We start from the raw sequence: 6485 nt of genomic DNA, 5'->3' as shown, positions 1-6485 counted from the left end.
GGCCAATATTTTTACATATTTTAAATTATATGTTTCTTATTATAAATCACAATATCACATGTGGCCAATGCGATCACGTATGCGAAGTGCTTTGCACCCTGCCTGGTCCAAATTGAGAGTAAGTTCTTAACACATATTCATCAGACAATGAAGATACTCATAAGGAGAAGGAGAAAAGACCCCTTCCCAATGAAGTTTTATATAATTCCCAACAAAATTCCATCTTGATTCGTGACATATTGTATCATATTTTTAACTTTCATCTAAGCTGACTAAGCCTCAAAAGAGGATGACAGTGCTCACCTAAGAATATTGCTGCACAGAATAAATAAATAAAATCCCGAAAGTAAAGTATTCTTCTTCATATGTGACATGATTGTAGCCCAGAATAGCTGGTGTTATCATTACGACAGTTGCTATTACGGCAGAGGTAAAGCATGCTCAATGAAGACAAACCTTAAAATACAAATAACAACAACAACAACAAAAAAAACAGTAAGTACCAAACTAAACATCCCTCCCTCAGAAATAATCACAGCTACTATGTTCAGACTTATCAGACCTCTAAACCAGATTTGAATAAGATGTTCCCACTGGCAACTACCCACCCCACCACCAAAACAACCACCCCAAAACTTGTTAGAGCACCTGGATTTGGGTAGATTGATTGAAAAGTCATAATATACACAATGTACTAGTTATACCAGATACTGAAGCAAGATACGAAATAATCGTGAAAAAGAACCAAAGGAAAGTAAGGTGCGTGGAAAACATGCAGAATATTGAAAACTAAAATTTCACACAGATCAGCTAAGGTATGTTCCCCAGTCGCATGCCCCCCACACCCGCCCCGACACACAACCATGAAGCAGTGAAAAACTATGTCTACGTTAGTTTTATGCTGTGCGTAGCCAACTCCTGCAAATTTACAGGATTAAATTTCTGGAGGTCAGTGGTCTGAGCAAGGGTTAGCGAAGTCTCATTACAGCTCAGCTCGAAGACCAGAGTCTCATCATCCGATCAGACCTCATCAGCTCTCGAGCCCGAAGTCCAAAGTGTCACCATGGACTTACCACCTAAATCCAGACCCAGTGAGGCTCCTGGGTGCAGCCCATTATGTGTAGCTCCTGAGCCACAGCTGTTTTCCATCTGTGGACTAGATCTTAGAGCCGTGTGTCCCCAGTGCCCCATAGGCAGAAGACAATTGCTGGGGACGTCCTGGTTCAAGGAGGAGGATGGTAAAAAGGAGCTCGCTGGCCCATGGTCGTTCTGAAATCCAGCTGGGAACACAGGGGCTCTGGGGTAGGTTTCTCCCTGGCTCTCAGCTCTCTGGGCTATGTGTCCCACCTGCCAAGCCATCATTGCTTCTAGGCAGCACAATCTTACCACTGAGTGGTTTCACCAGTCTGCTTCCTGCTAGTAGAATGTAGGATTCCAGTAGCCTCCTGTCCTCCTGTCCCTTCTCTGTCCTTAGAGTCCAAGTTGCTGTGTTTGTGATGAAACAATTTTCTAAAGATCTTTGTGGGTTTTCCATGGATTATACCCCATTAGACAAGAGCCACATCCACAGATCTTTCCAAGATAATTCCAACTCCATCTCTGGCACCTGCTCAGGTCCTTAAGCCTCCTGAGAGGAACACACACTTCATCTCTTTCAAGAGACCTTTGTGGGTGTGGCCGATCACATGCTCAGGCTTTTCTTTTTTTTTTCCTTGTTTTGCTCTCACTGAGGTTTTATTAAATTGCTATAATTCTCCAGTGAACAAGTTCATCTACGTCAAATGAATTTCAAATCATGCATAAAAATCTAAGGAAATTGTTTGTGATGTTATCTTTATGTATGGGGCTAAGGATTCTAGGAACAATCCCAACAGCAACTCACTGGATGGTCCTTCTGCATATTACTCCATATCTTCTGTCTCATTTCAGACTCTCCTTTAGAATATGTCTTCCCCAGTTTCATTATCATTTTATCTACGTGGCTTTTTGTGGCTTGCAACAGAATTACTGTAGTGGGCCAAAGGTCATCAGGTTTGGAAAGATCCCAAACAAGAACAATAGAAAATATCCATAAGGTACCACTCATGATTGGTATGCTGATTAAGTCCAATAAAGCGGTTCCTCCACCTAGTTCCCAAAAGTGAGCGGTATCTTTTGGTATATCACGCCCTTCTGCTCTTCTTCCGCACGTATGTTCCAAAGCTGAGGTTGGTTTTGGTGGCTCATCCTTGTTAAGACCCCTTAGAATAATAGTAGTCTTCCCCCATTTTTACTTCCAATGAAGAAAACAGATTTTTCTCCAATTTCAAGTCCATCACCTTCACTTCCAGTACTTCCACGTTTTTCCACTTTGGCTTTTGTGATTTCCCAGAGAGTTTCACTGGGCATTGTGACTCGACAGCCCCAGCGTCATGGGCTCAACGTTTGGGACCAGCTTAAAATCAGGACGCCAGCGAGCTCCGAGACCTGCTGGATTGTGCGGGTGCTCAGGCTTTTCTTGATGCAAGCTTCCAGCAGTTAGTTCTCACAGTTAGGGTCCTTTGACCTCTGGAGAGGCTGAGAACTTCCAGAATCACTCGGTTCTGGCTCCTTCCAACAACTTCTTCCTTCGATGCCTCACTCCCTCTTTCATCTCACTGTCGGCAGCAAGAAGAAACCAGGAAGCACCTTCCACATTCTGCTCTCGCAAATCTCCTTAGCTGCTCAACCAAGCCCACTGCTGACAAGTCCTTCTGCACACATCACTTCAGGATGCAATGCTGTCAAGGTCTCTGCCAGCACATAACAAGGACCCCCTTCCCTAGTTTCTGATCACACGAGCCTCACCTCCTTCTGAGCCATCACCTACGTGTCCTCAAAGTCCAGATTCTGCCAAGAGCCCACCCCACACATCCTCGGCTTTCTGCAAGATGTTTCTCAAAATCCTTCCACCCTCTTGTCCACAGTGCATTTCCAGAAGGACTCACACAATTCTAGCCCCTCGCGTCCAGGTGCTTCTCTATTTATGACAAACTACACAAACTTCCTGCCTTAAAATAACACCAGTTTGTTATCTCACAGTTTCTGTAAGTGAGAAACCTAGACGCATAGTCAGGGAGTGACCTCGTGGGTCGACACGCAGCCCCGAGGCTCGATGCTGGAGAACACACGCTCCTTTGCAGCATGCATTCACAAAAACTGGCCAAAACTGGCCATTATTAGTTGACAGAGAAAATACCAACTTTCAAAAAGGAGAAACTTTACAAACACATCCTGAGATCACAAAATGATGAAGCTAGGATTTACTAACAAAAGCCAGACATACTGATCCTTCCATCTGAAAATTAAGAAACCCCAATTAAATCACCCTGCGTGAAAGGGGAAATACAAACTGTAAAAATGATAAAAATGAAAATACTACATATTGGAATATGTGGTATGAATATAGAGCAGTGGTCAGAGGAAATGATAAACACTTTTATCAACAGAAAGGAAAGTATAAAAATAAATGAATTAAAATCCCACGTCCAAAAAAAAACAAGAAGAAGAAGAAGAAGAGGTAACAAAGTAAACAAACAAACAAAAAAACAAGGCTCAAGGAGGAAATAACAAAAGCAAAAAGGCAGAAACTAATTAGAAGGAGAGTTTAAAAAAAACATTAATTAATAAATTAAATCATGTTTTTAAATTAACAAAACAGACAAACCAAAAGCCAACTTAATTAAGAGGGAAGGGAGAAATCAGACTTAAATAAGAAATGATATGTGGAAAATAACCTTTGAAAGAGCAGAATTTTCTTTAAAAATGAGGCTGTTTTGCAAATCTTTATACAAGTAAGTGTGAAAATCCCAACTAAATGGAAATTTACTAGAGAACTATAAATTACCAAAATGGCCCCATTAGATTTATAAACCAAAATGGACCCTTTAGAGTTATAAACAGAAAAATGTATTAAGGAACCGTCTCCAAAATAGCACACGTCCAAATGGCTTCTGAGGGGAATTCTAGCAAAACTTCCAGGACCAGGCGGTTGTGATGCTCTAAAAATAATCCCAGAGCACTGGAAGAAAAGAAAAGACAACCTCCTAAATCCTTCTATGGAGAAGTATAACACTGATCTAACCAGAGAAGGACCCTGCAAAGGAGCAAAACTACAGACAAGTATCACCCCCGAATATCCAGGCACCATGTCTCCGCAAAACCTGAGAGAGCAGAATCCAACACCACATTCAGAAAATAATATGCCACAACCAACTAGAATGTGCAATATTGATTCTATATTGGGAAATTCTTATATATCATACAATATATTAATCACTCTAGGAAAAGTATGAAATTATCTCAGTAGGTGTTGAGAACACCCTTATCAAAATTCAACCTCTACTCATGATTAAAAAACAAACAAACAAACAAAAAACCTCGCAAGAATAGAAGAATAAGAAATGAGGGATAGATCCTTAACATGATAGAATATGCATACTGAAGCTGAAAAACCAGTTTATTTGGTGGGGAAAATTTAGAGGAATTTCCAGTAATATCAAGAACAAGGCAAGAAAATTCACTCTCCCTGTCACTACTCAATGCAATCAACAAGTGAAACCAAGAGCCTTCACAAACACAAGCAATACAAGTTAAGAACATATAATGATGGAGAAAATGCCATTTAAAATAGCAGGAAAGAGGCAGAAATACTTCAGAATAAAGTCAGCAAGAAAAGTGCAAAACCTATTAAAAGAAAATGTTTAAAAACTTTGCAAACTACTGAAAAACACAAAAGTATACTTGAACATATAAAAGGCACCCTCTATTTATTTTTTTATTTTTTATATTCTTTTTTTTAAAATTTTATTATGTTATGTTAGTCACCATACAATGCATCATTGAAAAGACACCCTTTTTAATTAGATAGGTTGAGCCAGCATTATAAAGATGTCATTCTCCCTAATTTGTAAATTAATTGGAATCTTAGTAAAATATTTTAATGCTGATATCAAAATTCATGAAACCAACATTCAAGAATAAGCAGGAAAACACTGAAAAGGGAAAACCCCAAGGGGAGCCAGCCTTCACGGATATCAACAGATCGCATGAAATCTCAGTAACTAAAACGGTGAAGTATTATTGAATAAACAAGTAGACCAGTGAAATAAAATAAACAGAATTAAACTCAACTGCATGTAGAAATGTTGTATATGAGCATCTCAATGGTAGCATCTCAATCATAGGGGAAAATGTGAACTCTTTATTGGTGCTGGGACAGCTGAGTAGCCATTAGAAAAAAAAAATTAAATGTCTCACACCATACAGAAGACAAAATCGGGCGCTTGGGGGGCTCGGTCAGTTAAGCATCTGCCTTCGGCTCAGGTCATGATCCCGGGGTCCTGGGATCGAGCCCCTCGTTGGGCTCCCTGCTCAGCGGGGAGTCTGCTTCTCCCTCTGCCCCTCCCCCACTCATTCTCTCAATCTCTTTCTCTCTCTCTCTTTCCCTCTCTCAAATAAATAAATAAAATCTTTAAAAAAAAAATAAAGAAGACACAATCCACATGGCTCGGGAATCCTAGTGCACAAATTGAAAGTACACAAGCATGAGGAGAAAACATCCGTGAATTCCTCTTGGTGTAGGGGAAGATTTCTTAATGGGACTCGAAACGCAGAGGCAATAAAAGACGAATAAAATAATAATTAAAATAAGAAGTTAAAATTTAAAAAAAATTCTTGAAGAGAAACACCATTGACAAGTGACGTATTGGATAATAGTCCATTGTATGAATAAACCAACTCTTCCTGGGCGCCTCGGTGGCTCAGTCGTTAAGCGTCTGCCTTCAGCTCAGGTCATGATCTCAGGGTCCTGGGATCGAGCCCGGCATCGGGCTCCCTGCTCAGCCCCTGCTTCTCCCTCTGCCTCTGTCACTCCCCCTGCCCGTGCTCTCTCCTCTCTCTCTCAAATAAATAAATAAAATCTTAAAACAAACAAACAACTCTTCCTTATCCATTCATCCATCGATGGATTGGGCTGGTCCCGCCTCTTGGCTGTTGTGAATCGTGATGCTGTGAACATGTGTGTACAGTTATCTCTCTGAGATCCTCATTTCAATTCTTTTGGGTAAATACCCGGAGGTGAGACTGCGGGTTCCGTGTGGAACCTGAAATAGCCAAGCTCATGGAGACGGAATAGAATGGGAGTTGGCGGGGTTGGGGGTGGGGAAGGGGAGGGGTTGCTCAGTGGGTATAAAGTTCCACTGATGCCAGACGATTAAACCCTGGAGACTGGCCACACAACCCAGCATTGTGCACGTAAACATGTGTTAATGGGCTTGATCCCATTTTCATTGTTTTTACAATTATAAGAAAGAAAGAAAGAAAGAATAAGGCAGTGATCAGCATGACAAATACGCCCCAGGGGGAGATCTAGGAGGACTTAAGGATGACCGTGGACAGTCACCAGGGGTCTCCTGTTGACCTCAAGGGGACAATTCCAGCGGGAAGCAGCCAGCTTAGACACCGGG

The 6485-nt window shown here is 41.2% G+C and overlaps 1 pseudogene; it reads right to left on the bottom strand.

The window, feature by feature from the left end:
• Positions 1 to 1788: 1788 nt before the first annotated feature.
• Positions 1789 to 2388, bottom strand: LOC123835861 (cytoplasmic dynein 2 light intermediate chain 1-like; annotated as a pseudogene).
• Between the last annotated feature and the right edge of the window lie 4097 nt (positions 2389 to 6485).

The sequence above is a fragment of the Mirounga angustirostris genome, unplaced genomic scaffold, assembly GCF_029215605.1.
Source record: "Mirounga angustirostris isolate CCGP_5_RB_7025 unplaced genomic scaffold, mMirAng1.0.hap1 SCAF_12, whole genome shotgun sequence".
Classification (NCBI taxonomy): Eukaryota; Metazoa; Chordata; class Mammalia; order Carnivora; family Phocidae; genus Mirounga; species Mirounga angustirostris.
This window is presented reverse-complemented; position numbering and strand designations above follow the sequence as displayed.